The sequence below is a fragment of the Schistocerca nitens genome, chromosome 9 (assembly GCF_023898315.1).
Source record: "Schistocerca nitens isolate TAMUIC-IGC-003100 chromosome 9, iqSchNite1.1, whole genome shotgun sequence".
NCBI classification, from domain to species: Eukaryota; Metazoa; Arthropoda; class Insecta; order Orthoptera; family Acrididae; genus Schistocerca; species Schistocerca nitens.
The window spans coordinates 468490320-468502877 of NC_064622.1; the positions used below are offsets into that span (position 1 = coordinate 468490320).

A 12558-nucleotide genomic window follows, 5' to 3' on the forward strand; every position below is an offset into this window, starting at 1 on the left:
CGGTAACTGTTCTTTCGGGAACAGATACTACCGTCATATATAGTTAAAATATGGCTTCCCGGCCATTGACCTTCTTGTGCGAACGCATACGCTATGCCCGAACTCGTACGGGACTTGATAGATTAATCTGCCACGAGTAATGAGTATGATGGGCAAACATCTATTAGGCGAATGTAGTGGTGTGGACATGTTGGGATTGTGGACCTCACGGGGAGCGTGCAAGGGATAAGTCCCTGCAGACGCACTGTGCCCGCGGTGGCTCAGATGGATAGAGCGTCTGCCATGTAAGCAGGAGATCCCGGGTTCGAGTCCCGGTCGGGGCACAAATTTTCGACATGTCCCCAATGAAGTAGATCAACGCCTGTTTGCAGCTAGGGTGTCTATTTAATTATCATTTCATTTCTAGCAAAGCTGCATGGGCATCCACGGTAACTGTTCTTTCGGGAACAGATACTACCGTCATATATGATCAGAAATATTGTTTGCTGCGTACTGAACTCCTTTCTGAGCCACAGATATATTTAACAATGTGTAATAAAGGTAATGTTTTCCTCTAGTGTTCTAGGTTTCTCAGATTTTCATGGATTATTTGTCATGAATTTCATTAGCGAAAATACTGTTAAAATGACACAATCCTTGAAGAGATACCTACTGGCCAACAGCACATATCAGTCTTAGTGCTCGCTTTTATGCAATCAGTTTTTTATTTCTAAGTTATGAGTTACCCCATAAAACTTGGATTACTTATGAAATGCAATTTTTCGTTTCTTCTGTGGTGGTTCTTCTTCCTTTTGTCCCCCCCCCCCCCCCCTCTCCCTGCAGGTCTGGGAGTTAGGATAGACCCAAGGTATTACTGCCTATTGTAAGGTGTGACTAAAAGGAGTCCCAAACGTTTCGGTCCTTCTGTGATGGTCCTCTATAGAGTTTAACCTCCATTCTTAACAATGTTCCCGAAGAGCGAGCCAATTGGGGAAGGACTCCTTACGTGGTGCATCGTGCCCCTCGTGCATTGCGGCCTTTAGTCTTTTATCGTCGTGGATCTGCAATTCCACTCATTCTCCACCTGTTGGGCAAGAACACAGCACAGTAGCCAGTCCATTGTGGTGGGGTCACCATGTACCCTTTTGGCTGTAGTTCCCTTACTACACAGGGATCGCTCTGTTGGTGCCTGTGGCATTAATTCCTCGCGTATGCCAAGGAGTAGATGCCTGTCTACCTGGTGTATCAGAACTCCCAGCAATGGACATCCTGCCAAGTGCTCGTGGGGAGGACACCTGGCCAGGGGAGGACACCTGGCCAATGTGGGTGGCATCAGGGTGCATGACCTGCAATGATGTTGACTACGTCATCTCTTGCTGATGGTCAAACACCAGCAGTCTCTAAGGGTTCAAGGTCACAATCATTCCCCTCTCTGGCCATACCATGGGAGATATACCAGGCTAGAGACAAAAATGGAACTTATTCAATCCCAGTACCTAGTATGTACAAGATCTGATGGGGAATCTTTCATGTTGTCAAAGCCTGTTTTTTGTGGAGAATTTATATGACAAGATTGGGGAGGTGGAGGAATTGTCCAAAATATGACCTAGGATAGTCATGATAAAAACAGCATCCTCTGCTCAGTCGCAGGTATTACTCGCCTGTGACAAGCTGGGGGTTGTTTCTGTTTCCATCACGCACCATATGAACTTAAATATGGTCCAGGGTATTATATTCTTTGCAGTCCAATGATGAGTTGCACTCCAACTTAGAGTGATGAGGTCATTTCAACTGGTGTGTTCATTGGGGTCCAAAGGATAATCAGGTTTCCACCAGTGGCTTCATCTTGGCCTTTGAGGGTGATGCGTCACCCAAGAAGGTCGAAGTGATGGTATACCAATGAGATGTAAAGCCATATATCCCTCCCCCAATGTGGTGATTTCTGTTGTGGCGTAACAAGACAGCTACGCCACACGGAGGTAGCCGAAAGGCACGCGCTAAGCTAAAGCAGGATGGCGTGAGGTCTGAAACAGGATACGTAATGAATGCTATAAAGAAAAGTACGTAGCTGCTGTAATACTTTAATCCATCCTTGTGGTACATCTGGAAATTGTGGCGATACAAGTGAGGCTCTTTAGATACATGCAGTGTTACTAATGGCGCCTTGCTAGGTCGTAGCCATTGACTTAGCTGAAGGCTATTCTAACTATCTGCTCTGCAAATGAGCGAGGCTTCGTCAGTGTGCATCGCTAGCTACGTCGTCCGTACAACTGGGGCGAGTGCTAGTCCGTCTCTCGAGACCTTCCGTGTGGTGGCGCTCGGTCTGCGAACACTAAAAGTGGCGACATGCGGGTCCGACATGTAATAATGGACCGCGGCCGATTTAAGCTACCACCTAGCAAGTGTGGTGTCTGGCGGTGACACCACAATTTCAGTGTTGGAAGTTTGGACATATGTCTCCACCGTGTATTTCCAGTGTCATATGTCGAGATTATGGACATCCATCACATCCCAATACTCCAAGCGCCCCACCTCTCATCTGTGTCAACTGTGAAGAGCACTATTGGCCTTGCTTGCTGGACTGCAGGATTCTCCAGAAAGAAAGTAAAATCATGGAATACAAGACCCTGGACAGGCTGACCAACACAGTGGCCAAAAGGAAATTTGAAAGGCTAAACCCTATGTGCATGAATCGACTTATGCTGCAGCTACAACAACGGTTATAGCCCCATCAGTTCTGCCATTTATAGATCGCCCACAGGGCCCAAGACTATATCTGCCCCCTTGATGGTGGGGGCACTCCTATCACTGTCACTCCCACAGCATCTTCTTTGGGGGCCAATATCCCTCCAAGCATTGGGGACTTCAGTCCCCACTTCTCAGCCGGTGAAGCATCAGTCTTCTTTGGCTCCTCTCGCTAGGAAATGGTCCCTTTGGTCACTAGCTTTCAAGACTCCTGCCAGTGGGGAACAGGACGCCCACCAATGGCTGAGGAACCAACAGGCAGCTGGTCGTAGGGCTTAAACACCCTCCTCAGCCACAGACTGAATAAATGAAGCCCTCCCAGCCGGAGAAACCCAAGGAGCAGCGAGAGACATCCAAAGAGAAAAAGACCCACAATAAAAAATAAACTGTTGTGGCCCCCACACCACCACTACCTACAAGCTCGGTGACTGAGGACGAGGTGGACATTCTGGCGTCCCCCAAGGATCTAGATCTCGCCAAACCCTCAGATCCGATGGATATAAATTGCACAGGTAATCAGTCAGGGGTAGCATTTACTGCATTTACTGCAAATCCCTCGTCCAGGACCAAGTCTGAAGTGAATGGAAGAAAGCGCAAGTGTATATACACCAAAGAAACTGGTACACCCGCCTAATATCGTGTAGGGCCCCTACGAGCACGCGGAAGTGCCGCAATACGACGTGGCATGGACTCGACTAATGTCTGAAGTGCTGGAAGGAAATGACACAATGAATCCTGCAGGGCTTCCCATGATGCTGTAAGAGTACGAGGAGATCTAGAGCTCGTCTGAACAGCATGTTGTAAGGCATTCTAGGTATACTCAATAATGTTTATGTCTGGGGAGTTTGGTGGCCAGCTGAAGTGTTTAAACTCAGAAGATTGTTCCTGGAGCGTTCAAATGGTTCAAATGGCTCTGAGCTCTATGGGACTCAACTGCTAAGGTCATTAGTCCCCTAGGACTTAGAACTAGTTAAACCTAACTAACCTAAGGACATCACAAACATCCATGCCCGAGGCAGGATTCGAACCTGCGACCGTAGCGGTCTTGCGGTTCCAGACTGCAGCGCCTTTAACCGCACGGCCACTTCGGCCGGCTAACCTGGAGCGTCTCTGCAGCAATTCTGGATGTGTGGGGTGTCGAATTGTCGTGCCGGAATTGCCGAAGTCCGTTGGAATGCACAATGGACATGAATGAAGATAGGTGACGCTTATGTACATTTCACCTGTCAGAATCGTATCTAGACATATAAGGGGTTCCATATCACTCCAACTGCGCACGCCCTACTCCGCTACAGAACCTCTACCAGCTTGAGCAGCCCCCTGCCGACGTACAGGCCCCTGGACTCCATACCCGTACACGTTCATGCCCTTGACACAATTTGAAAGGAGACTCGTCCGATCAGGAAACACGTTTCCAGTCATTAACAGTCCAATGTCAGTGTTGACAGGCCAGGCGAAGCGTAAAGCTTTGTGTCGTGCAGTCATCATGGGTAACCGAGTGGACCTTAGGCTCCGAAAGCCCATATCGATGATGTGTCGTTGAATGGTTCGCACACAGACACTTGTTGATGGCCCAGCATTGAAATCTACAGCAATTTGTGGAAGGGCTGCACTCCCATCGCGCTGAAAGTTTCTCGTCAGTTGTCGTCGGTCCTGTCCTCGCAAGATCCTTTTCCGGCCGCAGCCGGATTCCTGATATTCACGGTGCACCCGTGAAATGGTCGTACGGGAAATTCCCCACTTCATCGCTACATCGGAGATGCTGTGCTCCATCGCTCGTGCGCCGACTATAACACCACGTTCAAGCTCACTTAAATCTTGATAGTCTGTCGTTGTAGCAGCAGCAACCGATCTAACAATTGCGCCAGACACTTGTCTTGTATAGGCGTTGCCGACCGCAGCGCCGTATTCTGCCTGTTTACATATATCTGTATTTGAATACGCATGAATATACTAGTTTCTTTGGCCCTTCAGTGTAAGAAGGGTAAACGAACGGACCCGTAAAATTATAGACAAATATCCTTAACGTCGGTTTGCTGCAAAATCCTTGAACATACAGGGTGGATCAGGAGGAAAGGTACATGCATTGAGGGGTAATGCTAATGGTGGTTCTGAACAAAGCACTCCTAATAAACATGTGCCCTTTTCTTAACCGTTTCAGGGTAAACGAAGGAAAACAACTAGGAACGGGAAACGTGTAGCGTCGTCCTTAATAACCGTGTTAGTACGCAGTTAACTTGCGCATCTTACAGTTGTTTACCTCAAGTCCCAGTCCGACAGAGCTTGTCGCAGTGAACGGTACTACAGTGTTGTTACGTGAACAACGAACACACTTTTGTGTAGTGAAAATGCCACGGATCTTCACACATGCAGAGTACGCTGACATGGTGTTTGTCTATGGTTTGTTTACCAGCCGTGGTGGCCGAGTGGTTCTAGGCGCTACAGTCTGGAACCGCACGACCGCTACGGTCGCAGGTTCGAACCCTGCCTCGGGCATGGATGTGTGTGATGTCATTAGGTTAGTTAGGTTTAAGTAGTTCTAAGTTCTAGGGGACTGATGACCTTAGAAGTTAAGTCCCATAGTGCTCAGAGCCATTTTGTTTGTCTATGGTTTGTCCAATGGGAATTCCCGAAATTCTGTGCGAGAATACCAACGATTTCCGAATCGCAGAGTGAAGTTGAGAACATTCTTTAAGTATTGGAACGTAATCCTACTACTAGTTCTAGAAGAACTGCTGCCCAACTTGGTATTCCACAAACACGAGTGATACGCACAGCACCCGAGAACGGTCAGTATCCCACTCAGGTTGAAATTCATCTGCATGAAGGAGATGCTGCCGCCCGGCAAGAATTATGTCAATGGATCATTGCCGATGAGCGATTAATTCCACGTTTTCTGTTCACTGATGAGTCAACATTTACCTGCAACGGAATCAACAACATGCGCAGCTCTCATGTATGGGCAAATGTAAATGTGCACGCTACTGTGGAAACGAATTTTCAACGACGTTTCTCGGTCAACGTGTGGTGATGGATTATTGACGACCATCGGTCCAGTTGTTTTAGATAGCTGTCTTACTGGGACACGCTATCTTGAGTTTCTTCAAAATGTGTTATCTGAATATGTGGAGGATATCCCTTTGGCAACACGAGCTAGTATGTACTCTCAGCATGACGGAGTTCCTACACATTCCTTACGGCCAGTGACACAATATTTCAACACAACGTATCCTGGTCGTTGGATCGGTCGCCGTGGAGTCATTGCTTGGCCACCGAGGTCACCCGATCTTAGTCCATTGGATTACTGTTTGTGGGGGTGGGTGAAGAACGACGTCTACAAGTGGAGAGTGGCCACAAGACAGGAACTCCTCGCTCGGTTTTTACATGCTTGTGCCCAGGTAAAGAAATGTAAAACTGAGCTCCGATCTCTGATCGGCGACACAACACCTGTCTACAAGAGCAGCAACATGCATTGAAGATGACGGTGGACTCTTTGAACATCTTCTGTGAGGAAACGTACACAATTAATCAAACCGTAAAATAACAGTATCTTAATTTACCGTCACCTGCACCTTTCCCGTTCCTAGTCGTTTTAATTGCTTTACCCGGAAACGGTTAAGAAAACGGCATATGTTTATCAGATGTTTTTTTTGTTCAGAATCACCTGTAGTATCACCTGTCAAAGCATGTACCTTTCCTCCTGACTCACCCTATATTCTCATTTCGAATATAAAAAATTTCCATCAGACGTAAAACCTTTTGTCCACAAATAGCACGGTTTTGGGAAGCGGCACTCGTGCGAAACTCAGATTGCCCTTTTCTCACATGATGTGTTCAATACCATGTACGAAGAACGACAGTTAGATCCCATATTCGTAGATTTCTGAGAAGCATTTAGTAGGGTGCCCCACTGCAGACAATTAAGCTACGATCGTACGGGATAGGTTGCCAGATATGTGACTGGCTCTAACAGTTTTTAAGTTGTAGAACGACGGCGAGTGTTCATCTGAGACAAGGATGTGCTCAGGAGTGCCCCAGGAAAGGGACCGCTGTTATTCTCTAGGTACTTAAATGATCTGACACAGAGGGTGAGAAGCAATCTGCTGCTGTTTGCTCATGATGATACGGTGTACGGAAACTTATTGTTGCTGAGTGACTGTTGGAGGCCGGACAATGTGAACGAGCGGTTCTAGGCGCTTCAGTCTGGAACCGTGCGACCGCTACGGTCGTAGGTTCGAATCCTGCCTCGGGCATGGTTGTGTGTGATGTCCATAGTTTAGTTAGGTTTAGGTAGTTCTAAGATCTGGGGGATTGATGACCTCAGATGTTAAGTCCCATAGTGCTCAGAGCCATTTGCACCATTTGACTGTTGGAGAATATAAGATAGACAACATTTCTAGTAATTGTGATAAATGGTAGAAAGAAAGCGTAGTTATACGCTCGCCAAATGAAAAAAGTTAGTTAAAGCACCTGAGCATGAAAAACAATCCCATAGCGTTCGATTAAAATATTAACAGTGTCCTGCTTGACACAGTCACATCAATTAAACACCTAGGCGTAACGTTGCAAAGCGATAAGAAGTGGAAATACAGTAGCGTGTAAGGGTTGTAGTAGTGACGGCGGAATGGTCGACTTCTGTTTATGCGAGAATTTGGGAAAGTGTTGTATACATAGTTCCGCGTAGTCAGCGCGTACACAACTTTCCCACTAGAGCGCGCCCCGCTAAGCTCAACAGCGCAGGCGCAGCACTCGTCCGTCTCCGCACTACGAGATGGCGCTGCCGTAGAGACGGACCAAATTCTGGTTCCGCCGATCCGCGTATTAATATGTAACGCAGCCAATGAGATTGCTGCTAATGTAGAAACTTTTCTCCTCGAGGATCACACTCGCACAGTGATACATGAACGCACGAGGTATTATAACAAGTGTACAGACCTCCGATTAGTCACTCTGCATTAGTCTGTACCAGTCTGCATTTGTCTGCACCAGTCTGTACCAGTCTGCATTAGTCTGTACCAGTCTATAGTCAAGTTTCAGTCTGCGCCTAATAAGATTACCATATTCCTGTACATAGCCTTGAAGGTAAATGTATAGACATTTTGTCAAGTATCAGAGATATGTGAGAATAAGGTTAACGTACCAAGACCAAAGGAACTTCAGATTGTCAATTGTAAATAGCATCCAGAATCAAGTTAAGTAAGGTTTATGCTTATTACTATTTTAATATATGTGTGTGTGAAAATTAATCAAGTTCTATTTAAAGTTGGTCACCGTTAATTTGCTACTCTAAGCGTGCAAGTGGCATTTCTATTGTCTGACCTAACGGCAGAAGATAAACACGCCACGATAAGACCACGAGACATATTGCTGACACTCGCCTACTTCGTTAGAGCGACGAGTCAAATAATCTGATGGTGTGTGTACCGAGGGTCTTACAGTACGCACACCACAGAAACTGTGGTTTATCTGCAAAGAGACTGCACATAGAACATCAGTGTGGCCCATTTTTGATAGCTGCTGGCGTGTTTGGTATCTCCATCAGGTCAAATTAAAGGAAGACGTCGAAGCACTTCAGAAGCTGGCTGCTAGATTTGTTGTCCATAGGTTCCATCAAAACGCAAGTGCAGTAGTATGGAGATTCTTCAGAAACTCAGTTGGGAATCCCTGGAGGGAAGGAGACGTTCTTTTCGAGGAGCGCTATTGATAAAATTTAGAGAACCTGCTTTGGAAGCTGGCCGCAGAACGGTTCTACTGCCGCCTATGTAAATTTCGTGTAAGGACCAGGAAGATAAGAGAAATTAGGGCTAGTATGGAGGCGTATGGACTGTAGTTGTACCCTCGCTCTATTTGCAAATGGAGCAGAAAAGGGAACGAGCAGTAGTAGTGGTACAACGTACCCTCCTCCTCGAACCCAGTGGTGGCTTGCGGAGTATGTGGACAGATGAAGATGTAAACGTTTGAGCACTGTGGAATATGTTTGTGAGACAGAGGCTATTGTCGACAGAGTCAGAGTTTCTTGTTTCCTTCTGTTATTGGCGTGCAGTGCGATGCAAACAAACAAAAAACTTAATTTGCCTGTTCTTTGTCTATAGGTGGTATTATCACACTGATGATAAATGCTTTGTATGTTAAATCATCGATGTCTGACCAAATATTTTGCAGTAATTGCTAATTCTCTTGCAACAATGTTTGTGAGAATAGTTACACATGTCGGAAACGCTGAGTACCATTCTGTCTGAAGAAGGCATTAATGACATTTGTCAAGTTTAATTCCATTCAGAAGGCTGTTGCACGCAGCGACTGTTCTATTGACTTGTAAATAATAGGTTTCAGCTATCAGTCGTCCTTTTGAAATTTTTTGGCAGATCTATATTTCAGCTAGAAACTAGCCATTCTCAATGCACTATCATTTTTGATCAATGCATGTAATGCCTGTTAGTCGGGCTTCATCCTCAGTTCATTGAATAAATTGAATTTGTTCCTCCACAAACAGAAGGGCCGACTACAACAGGTGTTATAGAATCTGGTATTAACATACAAACACTGCATTCCGTTTTTATTTTTTTGTTTTGTAACAGTGTCAGATCACATTCCCATTCACATACCACAAATGACTGATACCGTGGTCGTTTCATCCGCTTCATAATGTAAGTGGTTGTACAAATACACTCCTGGAAATTGAAATAAGAACACCGTGAATTCATTGTCCCAGGAAGGGGAAACTTTATTGACACATTCCTGGGGCCAGATACATCACATGATCACACTGACAGAACCACAGGCACATAGACACAGGCAACAGAGCATGCACAATGTCGGCACTAGTACAGTGTATATCCACCTTTCGCAGCAATGCAGGCTGCTATTCTCCCATGGAGACGATCGTAGAGATGATGGATGTAGTCCTGTGGAACGGCTTGCCATGCCATTTCCACCTGGCGCCTCAGTTGGACCAGCGTTCGTGCTGGACGTGCAGACCGCGTGAGACGACGCTTCATCCAGTCCCAAACATGCTCAATGGGGGACAGATCCGGAGATCTTTCTGGCCAGGGTAGTTGACTTACACCTTCTAGAGCACGTTGGGTAGCACGGTATACATGCGGACGTGCATTGTCCTGTTGGAACAGCAAGTTCCCTTGCCGGTCTAGGAATGGTAGAACGATGGGTTCGATGACGGTTTGGATGTACCGAGCACTATTCCGTGTCCCCTCGACGATCACCAGTGGTGTACGGCCAGTGTAGGAGATCGCTCCCCACACCATGATGCCAGGTGTTGGCCCTGTGTGCCTCGGTCGTATGCAGTCCTGATTGTGGCGCTCACCTGCACGGCGCCAAACACGCATACGACCATCATTGGCACCAAGGCAGAAGCGACTCTCATCGCTGAAGACGACACGTCTCCATTCGACCCTCCATTCACGCCTGTCGCGACACCACTGGAGGCGGGCTGCACGATGTTGGGGCGTGAGCGGAAGACGGCCTAACGGTGTGCGGGACCGTAGCCCAGCTTCATGGAGACGGTTGCGAATGGTCGTCGCCGATACCCTAATTTGCTGGGAAGTGGCGGTGCGGTCCCCTACGGCACTGCGTAGGATCCTACGGTCTTGGCGTGCATCCGTGCGTCGCTGCGGTCCGGTCCCAGGTCGACGGGCACGTGCACCTTCCGCCGACCACTGGCGACAACATCGATGTACTGTGGAGACCTCACGCCCCACGTGTTGAGCAATTCGGCGGTACGTCCACCCGGCCTCCCGCATGCCCACTATACGCCCTCGCTCAAAGTCCGTCAACTGCACATACGGTTCACGTCCACGCTGTCGCGGCATGCTACCAGTGTTAAAGACTGCGATGGAGCTCCGTATGCCACGGCAAACTGGCTGACACTGACGGCGGCGGTGCACAAATGCTGCGCAGCTAGCGCCATTCGACGGCCGACACCGCGGTTCCTGGTGTGTCCGCTGTGCCGTGCGTGTGATCATTGCTTGTACAGCCCTCTCGCAGTGTCCGGAGCAAGTATGGTGGGTCTGACACACCGGTGTCAATGTGTTATTTTTTCCATTTCCCGGAGTGTACATTAAATCTCTCTGTAGGAAAAATGAATATAAACAAAAACATATAACAGGAGTTTTAATGTTCATTTTAATTTCTTATCCTGCATTTTTTGTTGAACGGTCAGGAGAAAAAGCACGGTATTCGCAAATTTCACTGACCATTGACAAATACATCAATTCGTGGAAAAATTATACTGTCACGAGTTGACTGGTAAATTCGCTAGGTCATTACATAGTTTAGTAGAATTAGATTCTGCGTACTTATCTGGAACGTTATTACATTCATGAGGGCTCCAGTAGAACTGGATTATATGCTCGTATTGAATGGGCTGCATCTGGTGAACTTTGTGGATGGTAGAGAGTGATTAACGGCACTCGACAACTCACACAACACTCTTGAGCGATAATCTTATTGTTGGCAGAGAAGAAGAAGAAGAAGAAAAAGCAGAAGAAGAAGAAGAAGAAGAATGGACCTGGCTATCTGCCTCCAAACGCTTTTAGAAAAGTGCTGCACATAAGACTGCCGGTCTTCTCGTTAGACTAACATAACCTGCATCACATGGACACACACATACATCCCCCTCCACACAGACGTGTATTCGAGTTGCAACAGATTCTCGACGTTGTGAAGGGACCCTGGACGTAGTGATATCATCCGGCAGTGTCTTGTGGTGCCCGGGCTCCACCAGTTCGCAGTGAGCTATCGCGCAGTTGGCTCCAGTGGCGGGCAGCCAAGGTCAATCCGCCAGTAACCGTACACCGTACACCAGGTGCAAACTGTAGTTCTGAGAAAACGCGTACGACAACGTGTTCGCTTTTCTTCAAATACGGTTGCCCAGGGAACTTTCAAACTTTTGCATTTTTAAATAATGACAATATTTGGAATAACTGTAGTCGTTGGGATAAGGGTAGTTGTGCGAACGGCGACAAAACAACATTAAAAATGAACCTAATGACATGTGGTAATAATCATGAATTTATGATATATCCTTCTAGATACGGCACATTTCCATAGATAGAATTTTGAATAAAATTTCTTACACGACTTTACAACACACCTCCGCATAAACAATATTTGATGTAAGAATGTAATCTTCGTCTACTTTTTGTTTTTCATTTTTTTAATGGATACAAAAATGTTAGTAGATTTAGATACCCTTTAAAAAGCTATAGACATTTGTCAGTGAGAGAGACGGGATTTTGTAAAAACAATCCTGCTCTTTGAAGCGCATGTCCCTGCGATTTTTTTGCAGCGATCACAAATGCAGCTTTAATAGGCAACTGTCTTCTCGTCAAATGAAAAGGTGTGGTTTGATGAGAAGGTGATAAGTTTATCCGTGGTATTAAAATACTTTTCCTGGTGTCAATCGGCTGATCATAAATTGTAAACAGGGGATCCACATGGAGCTTTCGCAGTCTTATCGTTTCACATAATGACAGTATTTGGAGCAAGTGTAGACTTTTGGATTCGAGTAATCGTGGCAATGAAGTGAAAACATCTTTAAATACGAACCGAATGATATGAAATATTTATCATGAATCAATGATACCCTCTTATATCTACATTTCCATGCACATGATTTTGAACAAAATTCAGTTGGAGTAAGCACATTAGGCTGCAGCAGCAATAGTTAAACTACAATTGAAGGCGACAACGATAAATATGTTTGTCGCTCCGGAAAGTATATTAGTTTAGAAAAGTCAGCATGTACGACGGGCGAACATGATAGACTACTGTAGTGGTCACAGTTATTGTCTACGGCAATGCTGTATACAAATTATC

At 46.3% G+C, this 12558-nt stretch overlaps 1 non-coding gene across 1 annotated transcript; it reads left to right on the forward strand.

Moving 5' to 3' along the window:
• The first annotated feature begins 248 nt into the window (after positions 1-248).
• Trnat-ugu (transfer RNA threonine (anticodon UGU)) lies at positions 249-323 on the forward strand. The gene has a single exon. It is a non-coding gene; the product is annotated as a tRNA-Thr (tRNA).
• Positions 324-12558: the final 12235 nt, after the last annotated feature.